Raw genomic sequence first — 22,957 nt, 5'->3', positions numbered from 1 at the left:
TCTAGCTCCGGGTCAACAAGGTTGCTTACACAAGGTGCAAGTTCTCTCTAAGGTATAGCTACTAAACTCAGTCAAAAAAACAGTGGAGGGAATCCCTGGCCTGCCTGGAGTGCAGCAGACACTCCCCACTCCTCCTCTAAGCAGCAGCATTGATCTCAGAAGGGTTGACTATGACAGGAGCCAACCTTTAACATGAGACTTGCTCTGAGCACCAGGCCTCCAGGCGGGCTTGCAGCACAATCCTGAGTCACTCCTAGGCACTCAGGAGGCACCATGGTGTCACCCCTCTGACACCAGTGAGACAAAACACATCCACATCTGGCACAGAGAGGTGTCATTCCAGCACTGTCACTGCCCTGGCCCTACAAGACGCGAACGACAGGAGACTGCAGCAACAGTAGAAAGTTAGCTGGTACTGGGTGATCACAAGGATCATAATTTCCACCATCTCTTTGCTATCAGACATAATTTTCTCCCACAAGTCTCTGCCCTGCTACTGCTTCCAAATTGAATACACACAAATGAGGACACTGGCAGTGGGGGGACCAGAAAGTGTCCCCTGTATGGTAGGGTAAGTTCAAAGCAATCAATCAATGCAAAAGAGACAAAGTGCTGTAAGCATCACTGCACCAGGATGAGCAAGCATTCAACAGCAAGGCTCTGGGAAGACACATAATAGTTATTTCAGTGGAAGGAACTCCTTCTACAAGAGTTGACAATGGCCACATCATCTATAAATGCATAAATAGAACACATAAATAAAAAGATGAGTCTTGAAAACCTTCTGAAGACAGTCTAGAGGGTAGTATGGACCACGCTTGTCACAATTAAGGTCTCTTCCAACCCAAACCACTTTATGGTTCTATGAGACAATTCTGTGATATTTTATAATAGCTGAGTTTCAGAAGACTGATGATTTGTCTCCTGTGGATTTGTATTTGGCATAAAGCTGGCAAAGCTAAACTGAGACCTTATAATTTACCTTTTTGTATACAACTTCTTTCATGAATCTAAAGGTAAGGATCTTTTCAAAAGGAAGCATTTACAAGAAACAAAATCAAGAGGCAACATAACACAGTGATAGCTGATACGTAACCTCTACATACCAAGTTCCTACATCCCTGCTCATTAAATACAAAATCAAAGGCAAGTCCCTATTAATTTCTTATTTAGGCAAAATGCCCCTTAAACAATCAAAAAAGCCTCTGGATTTGACCTGGAAATAAGATTAAGTCTTCTGGCACTTCCCTCTCCTTCCCCTCTCCCTCCCACCTCCCAAATAAATGAGACATAGGAGTACATCTGCGGCCATACATCCTCTCTCCCAGACTTGAGACTAGCCAGGAAAGGCAGCTGATTAGATCTCAGCATGGGGTGAGCCCCACTCAGGCGTAGGTGCTGCACTGGAGCCAGGCAGAGATGGCTCAAGGTGCACTTGGCAAGCATCTGTCCCAGCACAGAGCAGATACAGCACTGCTATCAGCATCATCTCACAGCCCCGCTCCAAAGCTGAGGGAGACAGAAATAAGGCTCAGCTTAATAACATGACTTCACATTCCTCAGTTCCAAAGCACATAAAAGCTTTTTGATTGAACATACAGGGGTTTTCACAACCATGAGTTAAAACTGAAATTATAGCCTTTTTGCCAAAGAATACAAATGACTGACTTTTTGCAGAGGAGGTATTATACCTACTGCACGGTCCTCCCTCCCCCGGCATAAAAGTATGGCAAAATATTTAATACAAAACAAAGCCTATTTTTCAATTTTCTCCATTGAAATGCTATTGAGCCCCATGCTCATCTCTACAAGAATAGTATCCAGAATGCAAGTTAAGATTTACCTGCAAGCCAAAGGCCAAAGCAGTGTAATCAGATTCATTTTGTCGGACAAGTACAAGTTTCCAACACAGACCAGGCCTTAAACTGTCAGACTAATGGCACATGCCTGCCTATCTGAAATGAGCACAACCAAGGAGCCCAAGCTGACTTTTCACAGATTATGACACAGCAAAGAGGTAGTTCACCTCTGTACTACTGCACCAGCTAGGTTTCATGAGGGAAACAGCACAATAACTCATGTCTAGACCATGACAGATCCCCACAGTTTGGCTCCATGGAAAAGTTATGGCAGAGAGCTGTAGGTGCTTGTTGCTTTGCACTTCACAGTAAACATGCCAAAGCCCAGAATTAGCTGCCTATGGATTAATCCCCTTGGTATGTGTCAAAAGCAGCCTTTCTTTTTGCTCAAGACAGTGCAAAAAAAAAAGCTACTATAAAAAAAGCTACCAGCTCTCTTAGCAAGTCTTTAATATTTACAAGCTGGCATCTCTAGTAATTTGAGCAATACCCACCATTCTGGCATGGTAAATGGGTGTTAATTGACATAACAACTCAAGTTTACTAATTCCTTATAGAAATGCCGCAGTGATGAGATCCAGTTCATTTGGTGATCCCAGGGGCTGGTCCAAGCAGATCACAAGCCTGTGTACAGCTAGGAGCAACCTCCAAACACTCAACTTGCCCTGGGGAACCAGTCCACACTGTTTTTTCTGTATTTTAGTATCCATGATGCTCCTGGAAAAGCAGGGGCATAAATAGCTAACTCATAAAGATGCCTGTACTTAATTGTCCCTTTCCAATACCCCACTGACTGCACTTGACTGGCCAGGCATTTTATTTCCTTGCTCACACCTGACCTAAAGAACATCTGTATAGGATAGACAGATATATGGGTAGCAGAGCTGCAACACAGCTCTGTACACAGATATGCACAGGAGGTGGCAGACACTGCAGAAAGCCTCCAGTGGGCAGCCACAGCCACACTTTAAAAGCCATCCTTATTGATGGTGCGTGGTAGTGCAGCCTCCTTCGGAGTCATGGTGTGTTTGCTATTCTGCTGCCTGTACACATCCATGTCTGAGATTCCTCAGCCTGGGAAACAGCAAGAGTTGCTCTTTTTTCCCCCAGAACCATAGCCTCTTTTATATTCAAACCCCAAAACCTAGTATTTAGGCTAACATACAGATTAGTAGCGGGCATGCTCCTGCTTAAAAGGCAGTATTATCTGCTCAGATATAGATGAGGGCTGGTTTTTTTTTCATGAATATTACACAATCTCACAGTTGTTTTTCCAGGACTTTCAAGCAGGCAGTTCACACAGGAGGTGGCAGTGATCTCTGGAGGCCAGCTGCTTCAATGCCCTGGCTCAAGTAGGACCACCTAGAGCCAGTTGCCCAGCACCACATACAGCTGGCTTTTGAATACACTCAAAACATATTAAAAAATATATTTGAGGATATTCAAACACAACCTCTCCGGTCAGCCTGTGCCCATGCTCAGTTGCCCTCATAGTAAGAGACTAAGAAGCACAGCTATGGGGTCCCGGCCTGCTTGTGACCACCACCTGCTGTTAGTGCACAGGGAGCCACAGCAAAGTCATCCTGTGTACAAACTGCACCTGGAGCTCACTGCAGTGCCCTGGTGACAACCACATGTGCACTTGGCAAAAAGTCAGTGTTGTGGCCTTTCAGAAGTCACTAGGAAGCCTCCATTGCACATTTAGAGGCAGACCTTCAAGGGTCAGTCTTTTCAATATATTTAGAGGAGTTTCTAAACACAGTTAAAGCCTTTAGGTGGCTTGTATCCCCTTACAGGTGAACTCTCTGTTCTTCCTAGTGACTGAATGGCTCCAAAATGAAGGAGAAGGTTCAGCCACATTCTCCAGACTCTTATGTTTATGATGTGAAAGGCTCAGTGAAGATGCTGAAAATCTTCCCTTTTAGGTTTAGGAGGCTGAGGGAAATAAAGAAGTGGAGTTACTTGGTCACCCACTTGGTGATCCCCCTGCCTCTCCCATGGACTGCAGCTTAAGGAGACAACATGGAGCACCTGACAACATACAGGGTTGCACCAGGCACTGGTTCCTCTGCTGCAGCCTTCAAGGCACTGGTTTCCATCACACTGTCTTGCTGGTTTATAAAGAGTAGCGAGGACCATTTGGGGAGCAGTAGGGGAAGGGGAAAAACATTTCAGCAGTGTGAGGAAAACTTCTTGTCAGTGAAAGACATTTTATGTACTGCCCATGGCAGCACACAGGGTGTGTTATTTACTGCTCCTGCTTCATAGACATACTATACTGCTGGTTCAGGTGCCACCATCAGAGTGCAACTTATCACCTAGTGACTCACAGCATCCTACAGATGACAGCAGCAACTCTGACATTTCTTTAGCATTCTGGTGACAGATCTGCAACTGTTACAATTAAAGGCTCTAGGATTTGTTGTCAACAGTGCACTTGTGCTGCAGAGCCCATAGTTATTTGCACACAGAGGCAGGCTAAATGGTACATAAGGAGAGAAGAGGTGTTATAGTCATATCTCATCTTTAGATCCAGACTTCGTTAAGAAAAACACAAGTTTTCTGACAGAAAACACCTATTTGAGACAAACAAAAACCACATGATGTGCTGGATTTGGTGTAACAAGTAGGCAAGTAGGGAGCCCTTAGCCACCAGCAAGCCATGCTGAGTGCTAATCCCAGGAACTGGGCACCCACTGTTCCCATCCTCTGGAAGAGCCTGTTTATTTCTAAACTTCTTCTTCAAGGAAAAATAAAAACAAAATTTATTGCTTTTTGGTCTATATGCAATAAAAAAAAAAATACCAAAAATGCCACATCGCACAGAAGAGAAATTATAAGCCCTCCACAAGTCTGTTCAGAAGGGCCTGTTCATAGCTCAGCAAGAAAAAAATATTAAAAAGGTGAATGGAGACAGAAGCAGGAAATGGTGAAGTGGGAAACTGGGCAGAAAACCGGGAGGGGAGAGGAGAAGAAGGTTACACTTCAGAAAGCATCTTTACTACTGCAGCAAAAACAAGTGGTTGTTGTCATATTAGAAAAGCCCTCAGCCTAATTAGCACAGATTTCATTTATTTCAGAGTTAGCTAGACCAGAGACAGAAGAGCTGCCTGGTCCATGCCTCAGGGACTTCCACTGCCTTCCTCCCCTTGTGACCATTATTTCCTAGTACTTTGTCCAGCTGAGTTTTAAATTATCCAAGTGATGGCATTTCCACAACTTCCCATAGAGACTCCGCCATGATGTAATTTATCTTGGAGGCTTTAGCCATCTTCCTTATATTTAGGATGAAATTAAGAAAATTTATGCTGCTAGTTCTCATTATCATGTCCTTGGAGCACTCTCAACCATTCTCCTCCCTGTCTGAGATTTACATGCTTCAGATACTTGTAAATAGCTCTTCTCCTCCACAGCTTTTCTTTGGCCAAAGCACACAAATTTATTTTAATCTTTATAAATTAGCCCAGGCTGCCCTTTAATCATTTATCTTCATCTCCTCTTGATTCTCCATCTTCGAGGCACTCAGAAGCAGATGGGTATCTCAGAGAACCATAGTTCAGTGCCTGCTCCCACCAAAACCAACAGCAGATCTGCCCTCTTTGGAGCAGGAAAGACACGCCTCGGCAGTGAAAACTTGCCTCTCAGCTCTGCTGTACAGCAGGTTTTGACGAGATACTGGACTGTTACAAAGGTTAAATCAAGACTGATGCACAGAAACTCACTGCATTGCTCTCTTTTGAAGATCTCTCCACATGTTTGCTGTGCGCCTCCAGCACGGTGGGGCTGGCACACGGAGCACAGTGCTGACTGCCATGTGCGGAACGAAAGCAGAGATTTCCAGAGCTTCAACCAGAAAGTCAAGGTCTCCAGCTGAGATGTGGGAAATACACTGTAACACGCCCACTGCTTCTGCAGAACTGAGCACAGCAGGAGGCATGAAAAATGCACCGAGCTATGGGTTATCCTCAAAATACCTCCCACTTCACTTGGAAGGTGCCAAAACCTGTAAATTCACCCAATTTGAATACAGTTATCAAATAAGATTCCACACAGCACCCTCACCCTTTACTGCCATATATCCCCACGTCTCTCTTATTGACAATTTAGATATCTTAATCCTGTGGTGTTTTTTCAGCTGCTAATTCTGCAACTGCTTTAAAAAAATAAGCCCTCGCATCCATGATGATTAATTCATTCTTCATAAGTCCAGGCTGTTTATTGCTCTTTGTTCATTTCTGCACTAGCTGTTTACAGATTCTCTTTTAATACTAGCTCTCTTATTTGCTAGAGATTCGAGTCATATTTACCATATGGTAATTGCAGAGATGACATGGACAACAAACAGTGGAAGCTGAGCCGCTACGGCAATTACAGTAAGTAGCAGCAGTCTCCAGGCTATCTGCTGCCCCACCTCCATTTCTTCCCTCCCCACCCTCTGATGGCTTTCCCTGTGGGCTATATAAAGCCATATGCCACTCTGATCTCTACAGCAAAGACAGGCAGAAATTTGTTCTTCACTACAGAATTACCAGACAGGTTGATTCGCCTTTTTCCTTTCAGTTTGTGTTCCAACTGCAGGTCTGCCCTCGCTGGCTGGCTGCCCCGCTCTGTCCTGCCAAGGGCAGGTAATCTGAAATATTGTCTGGAGCTAGACACCCTCAATACCCACATCCTTCTTTCTCACTATTACAGCCTCACTACCTTCCTCCTCTGCCTCATCCACGGCCTGAATGTGCCTCAGATAGTCCCCCAAAGGAGTTGCAAAGGAACACATTTCAAAGGGTGGTTACAAGCTTAATAGAGCAGCTCCTTTTAACCCACTTGGACACCTGGAACCCACTGAAATCACAGATTTTCCACTGAACACCTAAGCATGATTTAAAATTCCTGCAGAAAATCAAACAGATGACTATGAGAGATTACTGCAGTTTTCTCCAAAGAAAGACATGAGGTTATTTCTTGATTCCTACCAAGAGTATCAGGCAGATTCCATACTCAGATGTCATAGGGCTAAGCCAGGTAAATACATGACTCGGTCCATTAAGAAGATTCAAAAAATCAAGATTACCTATATAACTTTGGCAGTTTGGGGGCAGTGCATACAACAAAGCACTTTGTTTGAAAAGGATGAGACATCTCCCCTGTAATTTCCAACACACCTGCAATGATACTCTCCCATCCCCAGCAGTCAGCAAGTCCTAACTTACATACCAGTGCAGAACATTTGAAAACTGGATGCAGGATATCATGTATCAGAAGAACTTTCTAGCAACATATATAATAATCATACTACTGTTTATCTCCAAAGTGAAGAAATAGCATTCTCCTGGTATTCAGAGCACTTACTTTCACCAGCTTCCTCCCTTTGACCCTCCCCTCTAAAAGCCTGTTTTTACACAAAGTCATCTTAAAAACCAGAACTATCTTTCCAGCCTAGTCAATTTGCATACCATCAGAGGGGGGCTGGCAATAGAGAAGAGAGACAGAGTACTTAGGACCAGATTTTTTCTGGCATAAATCAGCATAGGCCCAGTGAGCCCAAGTCAGCAGAGCCAGCTTACTCTATTGAAAGAGATGCCTTAGGAACTTTGGCAACATTTCATACAACAGAAACCTTCAAAAGGAAAACTTAATCTATTTCTTCTTCATAACCCACATCACACACAGCAGCTGGGGGGCATCTTCCTACTTCCCCCATACAACTATATTCCTGTCCATCCTGCCCTAATTCCTCCCTCCTCCCAATACTCCATGCTGGCCCCAAATCTGCCACAACTAGTCCTGCCAACAGGAGCAGCAGCTGAGTCATGGGAGATGACCACTTCAGCCAAATGCACTGAAACCAGACAAGAGAAGGAGAATTTTCTCCTTCTCCCCACAATCCCAGACTGCAGCACACAAGGCTTAGAGTCTCTCCCCTCCACCATGTGCCCACTGTCACCTTGGATCAGCACGTGAAGTGCCTCATCCTGGAGGTAAAATGACAGGAGTCACTGGCTTAATGCATGTGCTTGGATAACATACTCATCCCATGCAGCATTCACTGTACAATCTATTGAAGCAACCAGGGCAAAAAGAGAGGACCGCTTCTATCCTGCCACTGAGGGGCACAGCCTCCATTATGGATCCTAGTAGTCCCATAGCTCCATCAGTTTTACTCAGGAGTTTCAGTCCCCTTCAGGGACAGCAAAAAATATTTTTTCATCCTTTTCTGTGAAGAGAAAAATCAAACTGAGACGCATTTAACTTGCTTTCAAGTCTAAATCTCTCCTAAGACCCTGCTACAGCAAGAAAACTGCAGGGTCCCGCTCTTGCTGCAAGTTTCAGTGAAGGACTGACTTGAGCAACAGCTGAGGCAGGAATAAACAGCCTGTTTTTACACCCTTACTCAAGACTCACTCCCTACCCCTCCCGCCTCAGCCCAGAAAGCCTCTCGTACCCAGCCATGTTTCTGTGGTGGTGCTCTGAACCTGGCTCATCCTGACGTTGCTGGTGACAACAAATCCTGTCATCTGTCACAAGTCACAGGCAAAAGCTTTGCTAAAACAGAAGCAACAGTCCCCCAACACCAGTAAGTGAGGAACAATGGATAGGAAGAATGTTACCCCAGGCAGAGCCACCATCAGTGTTGCATTCAGGTCAGAGACATGAACAGGTAAAAGAACAAGCACAAAACATCTTTGACAAAATGATGGTCACTTTTCAAGACAAAGCCTTGAAACAAATCTATTTTGCAGTGGAAGTTCAGTGAGCAGATAAAATAATAAAATGGGTTCTCAATGAATTTGAGGCCTGTATCAAAACAAATCTTCACTCTACAGACATAGAAACATGTCTGGATCATCCCCCTGACCCCTCCTCCCACAGGACCCTTGTGGTCTTTCCCAAACCCAGCTACCAAGACCACCACAATCAACCCCTTCATCTGGGTTGACTGCACCATGCCCACCAAACCTAGTAGCTGTTGGCTCCCATACAGATTCTTGCAAATTATTACCAGACCACCTCTTCATGTTCTCTTTTCAAGAGTAATTAGATGAGGTTTCTGGAATACTGCACAACCCAACATAGCTCCCACATCCCCTCCCTCAGCCTTCGCTGGGAAATTAACTTTGGTCCAGGGGACAGAGGTGGTCAACCAAGGCAAAAGAAGCTTGATGCGGGGAAGCTAGAAGGCATGGAGTTTTTGAGCGAAGTCAGGAGTTGGGGCAGTTACTGAGAATCATGAAGAAATCTATATATTTAAGAACGAAAAGCAGAGGCAGGAAAAGGCCACAGCTGGGGGAAGGAAGGGTGTTTGTGACTCACTAGGATGAACAAACAGCAAAGAGATGGATCTAGACAGGCAGCAGGCAAGCCAGCAGATTTTTGGGAGTGACGTAGGTGCAGCAAGTGCAGCAGAGCATCTTCTCACCTTCAGTCTCCTGGTGTGATTCCCCAGAGGGAAGGCAGCTCCATCATGCTCTGAAGGTTAAGCTGTGCCTTCTGCCTGGCACAAGAGCACATAGCAGCCAATGGGTAAAAATGCCTACCTACTTAAAAGCAAACCCCAACACTGCCAGGAGGGACAGGCTTTATTTTTAGCTGGGACACCAGCAGGGTCACTGCTGGTGCTGCATTTCCCCATGGAAGCCAGGGTTTCATGAAGTGTGCTGTGTGCGCAGGGTCACTGCGGGGGAAACATCTGTCAGGTCAGCTTTGGGGAGATGGATTATTTAAGAGAAGAGGAAACATTTACTAGAAGTAGTGAACCTGAAACTACTCTGGAAGGTTAAAATGAAAGGAAAAAATGAGGCTTAAAAAGTCAGAGTGGGTGGTAATTGGTGTGAGCCAAGGTCTAGTCCACCCATCTCCAAAATTCTCATATGGGAGAATATCCAATCATGGCTAACTCCAGCAGCATTCCCCCAGCTTGCCTCCTATGACACAAGCTTTGAAAGGCTCATTCTTCTCTAGGGGCTGCCAGAGCAAAAGCAGCAGCATTAAGCATGATAAGTCATTATGCCCCATCAGAATCCTTCACAAAGGAAAAGTACACAGACACCCACCTTGCCTCACACCTTGAAGACAGTAACACTCAGAGCTCCACCTCACTCTGGTCCCTGCATCCTCGCACGGGGCCCTGTTAGCACCGAGGCCAGCAGCCTCCCCAGGACTCTCACACTGGCCAAGAGAGAGTCCACACTCAGCACACCCAGCAAGCGCACGGCAGCAGTGCAAACTGAGCCCGCCGCGGTCCCATGGGGACAAGGAGTCAGGTCGTCCCTTGCTAGTGGGTTTCGTGGGTGCAAACCTAATAAAACAGTTGGCACTGCTCCTACTTGCACTGCCAGGGAATGCAGTCGGGAGGCTTCAACATGGAGAGATGGCTGTTGATGAAGTGCTGAGTGCTAGTGTGAAGCTTTCAAGGGACTCGAAAGAATTGAGAGCAGAGGGGAAGTTCCCATTTTATTCTCTTCTTGAAAAACCTGAGTCCATTTGGCATGTTGCATCTGAGAAATAGCTTGGCCTAGACTCTGATTTTTTTTTAATCAGGATCAACCCCTGTGCATGTTCTTGGGAAGATTTTATGTTAAAAATTATTTTGTATTTTTTTCCTGCTTTTTGTGCCTTCTAATAGCTTAAGAAGCGCTTTGCAGACCCCATCACTCTTAGATTCTTTGCAACTAATTTGCATTCAGTACTATCCATTTCATCAAGCACAGACTTCAAGGCTGAACCAACTCCAAGCCTTAACTGCTGCAGGCAATTCAGGCAGAAGCTTCACAGGTGGAAGCAGGGATTCTTAAGCCAACCTGAACATGTTCCACCTCTGGTCATTTGTTACCACTCTGCTCTAGCTCTCCCCTTTTTATTGGTATAACTGTTTGCATGGCTAGGGTACGAATAAAGATGAGGAATCTGTCTGGCAGAAAAGCAAGCAGAACCCACTACCTGGGCACACGTGCCACTGTGCCAGCATCCTGCAGGGGTGGGACAGGAGCAGAAACAAGCAGCCAGGGTGGGAAAGCTGTAGAAAACAAGGCCCAGATGAGAAGCGTGGCAAGTGCATCAGCTGTATGGGCAGAGACAGGCTTACCTCTTGCAGCAGTGAATTCTGTAACGCCTCCCGGACCATGGAACAGCCTTGTCCTGCAACGCAGTGGCAGAGACATATCCCTGTCTCCATTTTTCCCAACTAACATGTGTGTTCAAGTCACTGCCTAATCCCAACCAAAACCAGAGAAGAGGATAAAGATGCTTATTAAGGTGAACTTGAAGCTCAACATGAAGATACTGCTCCCCAACAAGGAAGACCTCCCTCAAACTGGTAAACCAAGACATCCACGACTTAATTGCCCAAGACAAATTTTCCTGACAGTAAACAGTATGGAGAGCAAAAGGACAGGTTCTTCAGATCTGAAGCAGTATTCCGAGTACCCTCACCTGTGCACGGCAGAGGCAGTGCTGCCTTCACTAATTTGTGTGTGGGGAGCTGTGGCTCTGGGGCAGTGGTGGATTTCACAGCCTGCCTGGACTCTGACAGATTCTCTTCTAGCACTACTCACATCGAGGTGAGCTAGGACACATCCAGAATGAGCTGCAGCCTGACTGCAGAGTGAGGTGCAGACATGCTCTAACTGTCCCTGCTTCTGCCCCTACTCTGGGGATGAAAACCAGCTTTCACTAGCATGCAGCATATGAATGCACTGGCAGGGCACCTTCTGTTGTCAGCACTGTAGTTTCACATTCACTCCTGGACATGTCACCTTCAACACAACCTCAGCAGTCAGATCTAAGTGCCCTCTCACAGGTACATCCCTGCATCACTACACTTCTTTTGATTAAAACTCTATTCTGCGATGCTGCTGTTTGCTTTGAGACAGCCTCCAAGTACCAGCCTAGGAGAGGGGAGATGAAAGCAATGGCAATGCAGTCTCATCTGTCTGTAGTTCCTAAAACTCTTTGGCACCTCACTGGTTGCAAAACATGCCCAGCAGCATAGGATATTTAGTATTTCTGATTGCTCTTGACCTGGATGTCTCTGCTGCTGTCCTGAGTTAGGAGGCTTAGGTAAAAAGACAGCAGAGTACAGGAAGGCAGCAACCAGAGCAAGCTCAGTTTTGTAGCCTTGAAATAATCTGCTAGTGAATGGAAACAGAAGCTTCTCCCTAAATCTGAGTGCTCTGGAAGAGTTCCCTGTTTTATTATGATGGAAAATCCTCACTGGAGTGTTTCATTAGAAAACAAGCTGTCATAAAAGAAATGTTAAGAGCCCTAAGCTCCCTTCTCTCCCATGATGTCAACTGTCAGAGCCATCAATGACAGCTCGGCTGTGTGATCAAAGGCTCCAGCAAGCAGATTTAAAGACAGAATTACCAGAAAACTGAGAGTTGAAGGAACATGGGGGCATGATAATCACCTATTTATAAATGTGTCTTATGGGGCAAGCTAATTACTTTCTGATGCTGTACTGCAGGAAGAATGGCACCTGAGTCTCACTGTGACACTACCAAGATGGGGTGGCGGTGCTACCTTCAGAATGGCATGACACATCCCTGCCACCTCATGCCTGCAAAACCCTGTGACAGAAGGGCCTCGTGGGGAGGTTGGGAGGCCATCATGGTGAACTTCATGTGCTCACATCCATGCTGGCCCTCAACCACAGCTTGCAGCTTAAAGCACTAAGGCAGAGGGGAGGCAGAGAAGACAGCTACACTCTATACTGTGTTAGTCCTCAAGCAGCCCAGAAGCCCACTGAAGCTGCAGGAGACTTGAGGTGGTTCCTGGATCTCATTCTGCAGGCAAGCAGAGACATGACCAGGAGCCTCCTCTTCAGCCCCAAACCCCACATCACTGAAATCAGCAGATTCAGGACCACAAGCTCAGCAATACAGGTGTTTTAAAGGTTCCCCAAGAACAGCTTATCATCTCATGTATTTCTCAATGCATGAAACTCTTCAGGACAAAGACTGTATTTTACTAGACATCTGTATGGCGCTTGGAAACATGGACCCCCAACCAGGCTGATGCCTTTAGGAGTTACCATTATCTAAACAGTAAATCAACAATAGCATTAATCTATGCCACAATACCTCAACACAGTGGGTGATGGTAGATGGAGCATTGCAACTATCAATTTCCTGGCTTCAGAGACTTTTTTTCCCTATTAAGAAGATGTTTTTGTCATTGTAATTTAATTTCCTTCACTTTTTTTTTTTAAATATAGAATTAGAAATTACTGCCTGGTTTATAAAAAAAAATTGGCCAGCAATCAAAGCCATCTTTTTAACTGTGAAGCACATGAAAGGCATCTGAAACATGACAGCAACAAAGAACAAGGAACTATTTGTCAACGCCACTTGGCCATTGGGGAAGCTTAGGGGAGGAGACTGATGCTGTTTGTTTAAAACAAGCAAACAAAACCCTGACAGACAGACCATTTATCTGTATAGTGCTTCACTTGAAAATATTGGCGAAGGGAATACATCTTCACTTGGTTTCTAATAAAGTGCTGACGCACGTTGTTGTGGCCTTGCCCTGCCTTGGGGATAGAGGATGCTTCCCACAGGAAAGACCCTTTAAAAATAAGGGATCTGCCATAACACAGCAGCAGGTCAGCTTAGGCCCTTAGCAATCTCTCTACCTGTTCAACCTGCAAAACTATAGCATCTGCCAAGCTTGGACCAGCCTCCTCTGACTTCAAACCCACCAGTTTCAGAGGAAAGCAGAGGAAGCAGGAAGGGTGGATTCATCTGTGGGTACCTCTTTCCTTCCTCCAAGCCAGCCAAGCTGAGGAGCAGTGCCTTCAGCATCCTAGGACTGCCATGCAGAACAACTGCCCATGACTCCCAACAACACAGTGTGCTCCAGTCTTGACTGGATCAGACAGGGCAGCTCCTGCTCTACACTGGCCCAGCAAGAACATATGGAGCACAGAAGGGTGCATGATCCAGGCTGTGCTTGGTACTGCTCCACATGTGATCTCCTGTTCTGGGTGCTCAAGACTGCTTCCCACACTGCCCAGGGCAACAGAAAGGACTATTCCCACCTGATAATGGCATCTGCCATCCTAGGTGCCATCCTGTCAGGGGGCAACTTTGCAAAGCAAGAGCAGGAACTCTGCAAAAAAAAGTGCAGTGCAGAGGGATGTTAGGATGGCTACATATCTGCCTTCCCTCTCACACCCTGTCACCCACTAGTTATTGTAACCATATCCTGACCAAACCCCACCCAGGAAGAAAAATACCATTAATTATACAAATTAAACCCAGGACCTGAGATGGGCCTAGCAGCACGCTGGAGGTATGCAAAAAATATAGCAAGCTTACTTGCATGTCCACTGCCCTCACTTTAGGACCTCAGCTGTGGGATTACTACAGTCTGTCCTACCTTGGACATTTGAGCAATGCTTAAACTACCTCCTTATTAGAGCAGGACTCATATTTGGCTTTAAGGAAAAGAAACCAGACTGCTGTACTGCACCTTTTGTCTGAGGCTCTCTATACCCATCAGTCGTCTCCTTCCCCACACTGGTTGATACTACACCCTTCTGTTTACAACACAGGGTAGCCAATTCGCCTCATGTTGCACACTCATGGCAGAACTGAGGGCTCCTGGGGCTGCTCCCACTCCTCCCCAGCCAGCCCTCGGCAGCAGCTGGACATGCTCTTTTCCAACTTCACTACTTCTATTCAGGAAGCAAGTCTCGTTCCAGTTGAACACAGAAGCACAAACATGAGCACCAAATGTGACTTTCTCAGCTAAACGATGATCAGGGTAAACAAAAGCTTCCAACAGCAGTGGATGGAGCAGGATTAGGGACTCCCTAGAAATGCTGGTGCCACAGGGGAGTGATGCCTCTCCCTGCTGCACCAAAACTACAGAGCACCTTCAAGGCCTCTGTGTCCCCCCTCAGTGTCTTGTGTCCCCAAAGCCAGCTCTGCTGTCCTGGGCCTCCCACCAGTCCCCCAAGGGCCATGAGGTGTGTGCTCCAAAATGGGAAGCTGCTACAGACTGCTACCTAAGTCTTCCAACCCTGTCATCTCCAGAAATAAAAAAAAAAAACAGCTTCAAAAAAATCACTCTTTCGCTTTAAAAAGAGATGTGTGGAATTAAAGGAACATACATACAAGCATGAAGAGGGGGGAGATGTGTGTAAGGCACCTCTCTTCACTCTGACTGTACCTCCAGCATTTCCCCCTAAATCTGAAACAGATTTTTAGGGTAAAATCCCCAGAACAAGCCAAGGAACAACCCAAAAAAGTCAGGAACCCAACCATTAAACTACAACTCCATTGGAGCGGGCAGAGGGAGAAATGGCCATGCTTGTGAATGGCCACGTTTTAGAATAACAGTTAAGAAAACCCCAAAACCAACTGCAATGGTTTCATCTCTCACCCAGGATGATCAATACTTAGACACAAGTGAAAAAACATAAAGCTCTGAAGCAAGGCTGGGAGACAGGTAGAGTGTAAAACCAGCCCACATTTAGGTCAGCTCTCATGCGTGTGCATGCGTGTGTGCGGAGTTCCTGTCCCCCTGCCATGGGGGCTGCGGGCCTGCCGGCGGCCCCGTGCCCTATTTAGGGCAGCGCCTGGCGCAGCAGCTATATTTGACACCCGGGGTAAACAAGCCGGCCCCGGCGGACGGAGCGCGACAGCTGCCCAGGACGGCGGCCCCGGCGCCCCCGCCCCACGGCCGGGGATGGCCCGGCCCGGCCTCTCCCGGCGGAAGAAAAAAAATAAAAATAAAAAGGAAATTTTAAAGGGGGGGGCGAATTATAAAAAAGGAAATTTATAGCACTGCATGAGAGCCGCTTCCCCCGCCTGGCAGCCCCGGGCAGAACCACCCCCCCGGGCTCCCCGGCATCCCTGCGGGCCGCGCCGCGCCGCCGAACCAAGGCGCCGCCGAACCAAGGCACCCCCGCCCGGCGGCGGGAGGGATCCCGGGGCGGCCGCGCGCGGTGCCGCGGGACCGGGCAGCTCCTGCCGCGCACGCCCCGCCGGAGCCCGCCCGCTCCGCCAGGCCCCGGCCCCGCAGCGCCCGGCCCGGCGCCCCCTCCCCGGCGCGCATCCACCCCGCAGCGCCCGCTCCGCGCCGTAGGCAAAGCCCTCCCTCCCTCCGCAGCGCACACACACACGCATCCCCCCTCACACACACACACACACACAAACGGGCACGGAGCCGCCACAGCGCCGGGAAGACAGCGGGAATGAAGCGAGCTCCCAGCGCCTGGGCAACGCTAATTCTCCCCGATATCCCGGGAGATGAGCCTGCAAAGAGCTCTAGTCCCCCAGCCCTCAACACCCCCCGCTCACGGCCATTCGCGTGCAAGGCATGGAGCCCGACTGACAGCAGGACACCTGCCCGCCAGCCTCGCGTCTCCCACGGAGCGGGGATGGCACCCCTTACTTACCCTTTCTGGCGGCTTTCCTGACTTTTTTTTGGAGGGTCGGGCTGGGGGATGGGGAGGGGGGGCTCCACTGATTCCCCAACACGAATCCTTCCGGTTCCTAAAGGGAGCTCATCACATCTCCCGGTGATTCACCGACGGTGTGTGCGGGTACGGGGGGGTTCGCCTTTGCATGTCAGTCCAAGTTGCCTCGCTCGCTACAAAACCTGTGCTCCCTTTTGCAGCTGTCAGGGAGAGCGGGGAGGTGCATCTGGAAAAGGGGGTGGGGGTGGAGGTAAAATGTTGATAAATCCACCAGCCTTGATCTTCAGCTCCGTGCGGTGGAGTTTGGGGAGGGAAGGGAGATTTGGCGAAGAGGGAGGAGGGCGAGGAGGACGGAGATGAATGGGAGGGGGAAAGAGAAAATGGATTGTACCCCAGATTGCCACTGAATCTGCTGGGCTTCCCTCGCTCCCGCGCTCACACCATCGGGGCTCGGTGCAGGTTTCCCAGCATTACGGTGCACGGCAAAGCGCTGAGCCTGATTTCTGGGAGCCAGCGAGGTTTGCACAACTGCAGCAAGAAGCCAAATCAAAAAGCCAATCTGCGAGCCTCCAAACTCCACGTCACCTATCAGCTGGGAGCGAGCGCTGCAACAGAATTACAAGCCATGCATATTTATTCCTCTGAATCCGGGGGGGATTTTCGGATCGTTTAAAGCGAGGCACGGTGAAACCAAGGCAAACCCTTTCCAAAATAAATAAAGGCAGAGCACGTCTTGCATGTAACACGCGCACACACACCTCTACGAGGTCTCCATCGGTATATATAGATAGAGATATACACTCACTGAGCGGGGATCACTCCTGTACCATCCAAGTACGTTGACTTGACTTCGTGTATTTCAAACAAGGTGGGGGAAGAACATTGTAGTTGAGCCTCAAAGAAGAAGATATTGATTGCATATCTGAAATTTAAAGCATCTGCCAAACACTTCTGAGAGATTAAATATAGGCAATATAATTACACAGGCAGAGTTGGTCCTGGTATCCATTTGAAGCTGCATGGTTTAGTTTGTGCTTGCAGAAACCACACAGTTATTTTTTAACCAAAGTAAAATAACAAGTTGTGAGACAGCAAATAATTTTAAGGTAAGAAAATATACATTGCCTCCAAAGTTGCTATTTGACTTTGGCAGAAGACTGCTGGGGGCTGGTTTCCAGGACCACGGAGCAAAGCAGTACAGTCATGCCTCACACAAGACATGTCACAGTATTTGTACACATGTTTGTCTCCCCTTAGGATCCCCTCTATTTTTGCCCCAGCAGCTATGGGCAGACATGTGCCTCCAGGAGATTTACCTTCTGGCACGGCTTCTCACTTCTTTAAAGACCAGGTATTACAAGGCAACAATCCCTAACACCAGGCTATCCTGCCAAAGAATGGTCTGTTTCATCCTCCAGAGAGAAGCTGTCCCCAGTCAGCTGGGGACAGCTTCTCTCTGGAGGATGAAACAGACCATTCTTTGGCAGGATAGCCAGTGACTCCCCATGCCCCCTGAGGTGATGAAGGCCCTGAAGCTTTCTGGTAAGACCTGAGCACGTGTGCAAGCGCAAACCATCCCTGTCAAAAGCAGCTGAATAAAGTGCCATGAGAAACGTGAGCCCAAGTCCTACGCTGGGCAAGAACTTTTACCTCAGCCAGGCACAGGCAGCGGACGTACAAAGATGGAAGAGGAAAGGGCAGAACAGTTACCGAGAGGGTGACCCGTCTGAGAGTTGCACAGGCTTCATGCTGCCAAAAGTGGATAAGAAAAGCTGCAAATGGGCTGTGGTCCCCTGCAGGACAGCACAGACCACTAAGGCCCTGGAAGTCAGCTGATACATTCCAGTTAATGCTCCATAATAGTTATGGCTCCATAATAAGAGCAGCCCCTGGCCCCAACACCTCAGCACAGAAGGGATCCAGAGACCTGGAAGAGCAGTTATCCATTCTGGTCTGGCTACTCACTGTTGTTATTTAGAATAGGGCATGGAAGTCCAGGACAGACGCACAGCAGGAGGAGGCACAAGGGGACAGATTTGCTGCAAGTACAAGATGGCGGTACAAAAGATGGTGGCAGAACGCCTTGTGGGTCCCAGACTCAGCCTTTTATCTCCCCAAATGCCACCTGCTATTCCTGGTGTCCTCAAATAACCCAGCAAGGCAGCTTACCAGGTAGGAACATGGTAAGGGATGCACATGGGCCAGAGACATGGCAAGATCCAACATATACAGAAGTGCCTGACCTCAGGGTGCTGGCCAGCCCTGCACAGGGTTTCAACCCTGAATGATGCTCCTGTGTGATTTCAGGGAGGGGAAGGGCTTCCCAGTGCCTGGGGGAATACAGGCACATGTGCATGTGCGGCCCGTGGCATTTAAGTGCCCAGCAGTCTCACCCGAGCTGCAGAAGAACCCTTACTGACATCAACACAAAATCAACAGCACAGCATCAGTGGCTGAAACCTAAGACTGTGTGGATGCAGGGACTCTGGAACTGGCCACCTTCAAGCCTCACACCCTTACCAAGGAGGACAGCCCCAAGGGTGGCAGCTCTCCAGTCACCCCCAACACCAAGCAAAGGAAACCACCCCAGCTGGCACAGGGAAACTCTCCCAACCCATCTCACGCTCACCAACCCATGCCCAGCTCATCATCAGGCAGTTCCAAACAACTGCTTGTGTTTAAGGCTCAGCAAGAGTGGGTCTGGAGCTGAGAACTGCAGTACAAAATCCTCGTCAGCAGGAGCAAGCCCTGGGGGCAATACACAAATTTACAGTTGACAATAACTTAAGACAGAGCTCTTTATGGTACACAGATGTTTCATTTCACCTCATCCCAGTACATAAAATCATGCCTAATACACTTAGGAAATGCTCCCAGGGATTTCCCTCTTTCCTTCCCTTCCATATGGACCTAATCTTATGTTGCTCAGCTCAAGCAAAAAATTTTCATCACAAGAGGGAGTATATGAAATTTTTTATCTCCTTAGTCTTAAAGGTGTGCTTGCAAAGTACTAACCTAAGATGAAAGCAACCAAAGTGTTTATATAAAAATACTATTTAATTTTTTTTAAAACCCCAAAACTCCACAAAAAACCAACCACCTCTTGTTTGTATTGGCTCTAACAATTAAAATACAGGGTGCCCAAATTCCGGGGCTGTTTAGCACAATCTCACTAAACAAGCACGGGTATTAGTTTTTAATGACTACCAAGATTGCTTGATGTTTCAAGTGTTACCTAAGAAACAGAGCTAATGGTTTTAAACTGACAGAGGGCTGATTTATATTAGATATAAGAAAGAAGTTTTTTACAAAGAGGGCAGTGAAATACTGGCCTAGGTTGCCCAGAGAGATGGTAGGCATCCCATCCCTGAAAACATTAAAGGTCAGGTTGGATGGAGCTCTGAGCAACATGATCTAATTGAAGATGTCCTTGCTCATTGCAGAGGGCTGGAACTAGGTGACCTTTAAAAGATGCCTTCCAACTTAAACTATTGTATGATTCTAACCCAAAACCACTGGAATTCTACCAAACAGTGATATTAAAAGAACATAGAATGAGTATGGTTAGAATGGACCATTCTAACCAGAGGTCATCTGGTCCAACCTCCCTGCTCATACAGGTCCCCTAGAGCACTTTACACAGGATTGAGTACCAACAACTTCTGGATATCTCCACAAACTCTCTTGGCAACTGTTCCAGTGATCAGTCACCCACACAGTAAAGAAGTTCTTCATAAAAGAGAGGGGAGTTATCCCATGAACAATCAGGACCTTAAATACTTCTCTCAAACCTGTCTCCAAGCTCTTGAGATTTGAAGCAGAACAAGAAATGGAGGCTTTGCTCTTCCTTTCCTTGTCCACCTAAAACTAGAGAAGATTTTTTTTAACACAACCCATAGTTTCAACATCCCATGACTTCAGCCTTCTGCTGGCAACCATGCTGATATTAAAGATGCTGACAGCAGAATGTACTTGACAGCAGTGCTGTTGTTAAAGACAATGTGCATAACAGGCATTGCTCTGCCAGGCCAACAGCATCTATTGACATAAAAACCTGCCAGTGTCCTACAAGTTCCAGAAGAAACTCTGTGAGTGTGTTAGCTGAGTCTGAAAGGACCTGTTCTTTCCCCTTCATTCACCGGCTATACACTTCACACATACAGATAAGAATTCCACAGTTACCATCCAAAATTTCAGATGGATAGGGCCATATTATTGCTTTATTATGGCAGACATGACAAGCTGTAGGTTTGGCTCTTCCTTGAAAAACTTCTAGCTGAGCAAGGCTTTAGGAAGTGCTCTACTATTGCTGTCCTGCAATCTTTTGGCCCTTGGCCTAATGATCCAAGAATTTGATTTAGACTAGATATAAGAAAGAAACAAATACCCTATCAGCCCTCTTTCCTTGAATACAAGCAGACTAGCTGCTGCAGACTTCAATTTTGTACAAAAGGGCTTGGCACAGCCCCCTTCTCTCATTCAAGACCTGATCTTGGTGAACCTGTGTTATGTTTTGGGCTATTTTTCCATAGCTTTGCTTTTCCTCCCTCACCAGCTTTCATCAGGTGCCTGCTCACATTTGTGTCAGAAGGGATGAGATAATGTGACATTTTATTAATATGATGCATTTGCAGAGCCTTGAAATGAAGTTTTAAATCTGAGAAAGAATTACTTTCTGGGCAAAAGAGGAAAGGAGCCACAATGTAGAAGCCAGCTTCAAGCCTATCCATGATTACAGAGCAAATGAACCCAGTTCAAATGTAAAGTTCTTTATTTTTTCCTCCTATGAAAGCCTGTTTTGCAAACATGGTTAGAGCCCTGAAAGCCAACCTGGGCTTTACACAGGTTGAAACACAGCAGTATGCAAATTCTTATCAAACAAGTCATGGGACACCAGGGACAGTCCATGCACTCCTCATGGCATTTCCCCATAACCAGGGGACTATTCCTCCGCAGGTCCTACCAGACAGGGGGTTGCCACAGATGGGTAAAGATTCTTTGTGTATCCTTTGTATAATGCTCAGAATGGAGAAAATGATGGGTTTAAACTTTGTGACTCGCAGATATGTCTGTGACAGCTGTAGGTTGCAATAAGATCCTCTAGTCTCATTGTAGAGCTTCCCAAGAGGTTAAGTCTGGGTCAAAAGCCACCTTCCTCAGGTCTGGCTTACAATGAAGGGCAATTCTTTGTGTGGTCATCTTCACAAATGATTGCAGAGTAATGTAGAGACAGCCCACAAGCAGGTGACTGATACCACAAACATGTCCTGGCCTGGGTTTGCCAAAGGTTTTCTGTACAAGGGAACACAGACCTAAAGAAATTTTAGACAGCATTCAGACACCATGCAGAAACCCTCAAAAAGTGAAAAACCTAACCGAGGATAGCGACTAGCTACTGGAAGTTCAGGGCAAGTCAAACCCTGGAAAACTTCTGATGAGAAGTGACATCTTCCAAAGACTCTACCTGACAATAGAAAATGAGTGTACACCTGACAAGCAGATTTTGATCATGGTGGAATCTAGGACTTACCACGTGTTAATTAACACGTGTTAATTCCAGGGTTTTCCATTTTAGCACTGGCTTCAAAAACTGTGTTGGTCCATGGATCTGTAGTGGAGCATACCCTCTGTTCAGGACAAACACCCTGAGGCTTGGCCTGGCAAGCCAGTGTGTCCTGGGGCAGGAAACAAGACTCATTCAAAGGGGATTTTTTCCACATTTTAACTGCCATCCATGGGAGGTGGTCAGGGGGACCTTCTCAGGTTGAGGAACTCGGAGATTTTCCTTATTTTTGGTGTCTTCGAGCAATGGCTTAATAGCAACTCTATTACAAATTAGGTTGTATGTTTTTGAGGGCTTTTTTCCAGGAAGGACCAATGGGACTCTGGGGCTTACAGCATCAGGCTATGTGCCAGGACAAGGGGCACATTCAAAAAGGCCATTTCAACTGCAGTGACTACTAATGAGCAACCAGCACCAACACTGCAGGAGATACACCCCTTTTCTCAGCTGCAGAACAAGAACATGAGACTCAGATTACAGCAGTGGATTGGATCTGCTCCTACCCCACTCTCACTGAGGACCAAGGAACCTGGCCTCAGAGGAAGAGGTTTGGTATGACAGGAGACACCGACAAATAGTAAGATGGCAAGAGACCTGTAGGCACTTCAGCACATTCTGATGGATTCTCACACGTGTCTTACAAAGCATAGAAGAAGATTTAGCTCACAAAGATGTCAATTCATTTAACAGCTTCCCAAAATAATTTTGAATTCAAAAAAATCAATGGGAAAAGTTCATATTTCATTGATTTTGAAACCCAACAAAGACAAAAATCAATTGCACTACCACCACTCTGGTTTCCCTGTTAAACACTGGCACCGAGGTGTTTTATTCTGCTTCCTGCACCACATGCTGGCTAATAGCAAGAAAAGGAAAAAAAATCCGTGTTTTTTAAACTAAACTAGTGCTTTGTGGAGAGGATGATTCACAGTGATTCTAGAGCAGTAGCTGGTGCTTCAGCCATACACTGCACACAGGCTGGTTTTCTTACACTTCTTTCAAACCCTTTCTTCTGCATCCTGTGCCTTCACGTTCTGGGTAAATGACTCCCTGGCCAGCATGTTTGCTAACAGGTTAAAACTGTGCTGTAATGAAATACATTTGGGATTATGTTAT

General features: G+C 46.8%; 1 protein-coding gene across 3 annotated transcripts in view; it reads right to left on the bottom strand.

Annotated features, from left to right (window-relative positions):
* The window catches only part of SLC8A3 (solute carrier family 8 member A3), a 112,707-nt gene extending 95,907 nt beyond the window's left edge, over positions 1–16,800 (bottom strand). Inside the window, exons 1-2 of one of the 3 annotated variants that reach the window (XM_030949352.1) lie at positions 16,670–16,800; positions 16,258–16,504 (exon numbers count right to left, since the gene is read on the bottom strand). The gene's annotated coding sequence lies outside the window, so the exon portion shown is untranslated. Of the gene's footprint in view, positions 1–16,257; positions 16,505–16,669 lie in introns of those variants that run through there. The other 2 variants (XM_030949351.1, XM_030949353.1) reach the window with 2 other exon arrangements.
* Between the last annotated feature and the right edge of the window lie 6,157 nt (positions 16,801–22,957).

This window comes from Camarhynchus parvulus, chromosome 5, assembly GCF_901933205.1.
Source record: "Camarhynchus parvulus chromosome 5, STF_HiC, whole genome shotgun sequence".
NCBI classification, from domain to species: domain Eukaryota; kingdom Metazoa; phylum Chordata; class Aves; order Passeriformes; family Thraupidae; genus Camarhynchus; species Camarhynchus parvulus.
The sequence above is the reverse complement of the archived record's forward strand: the minus strand, read 5'-3'. Positions and strand labels throughout refer to the sequence as shown.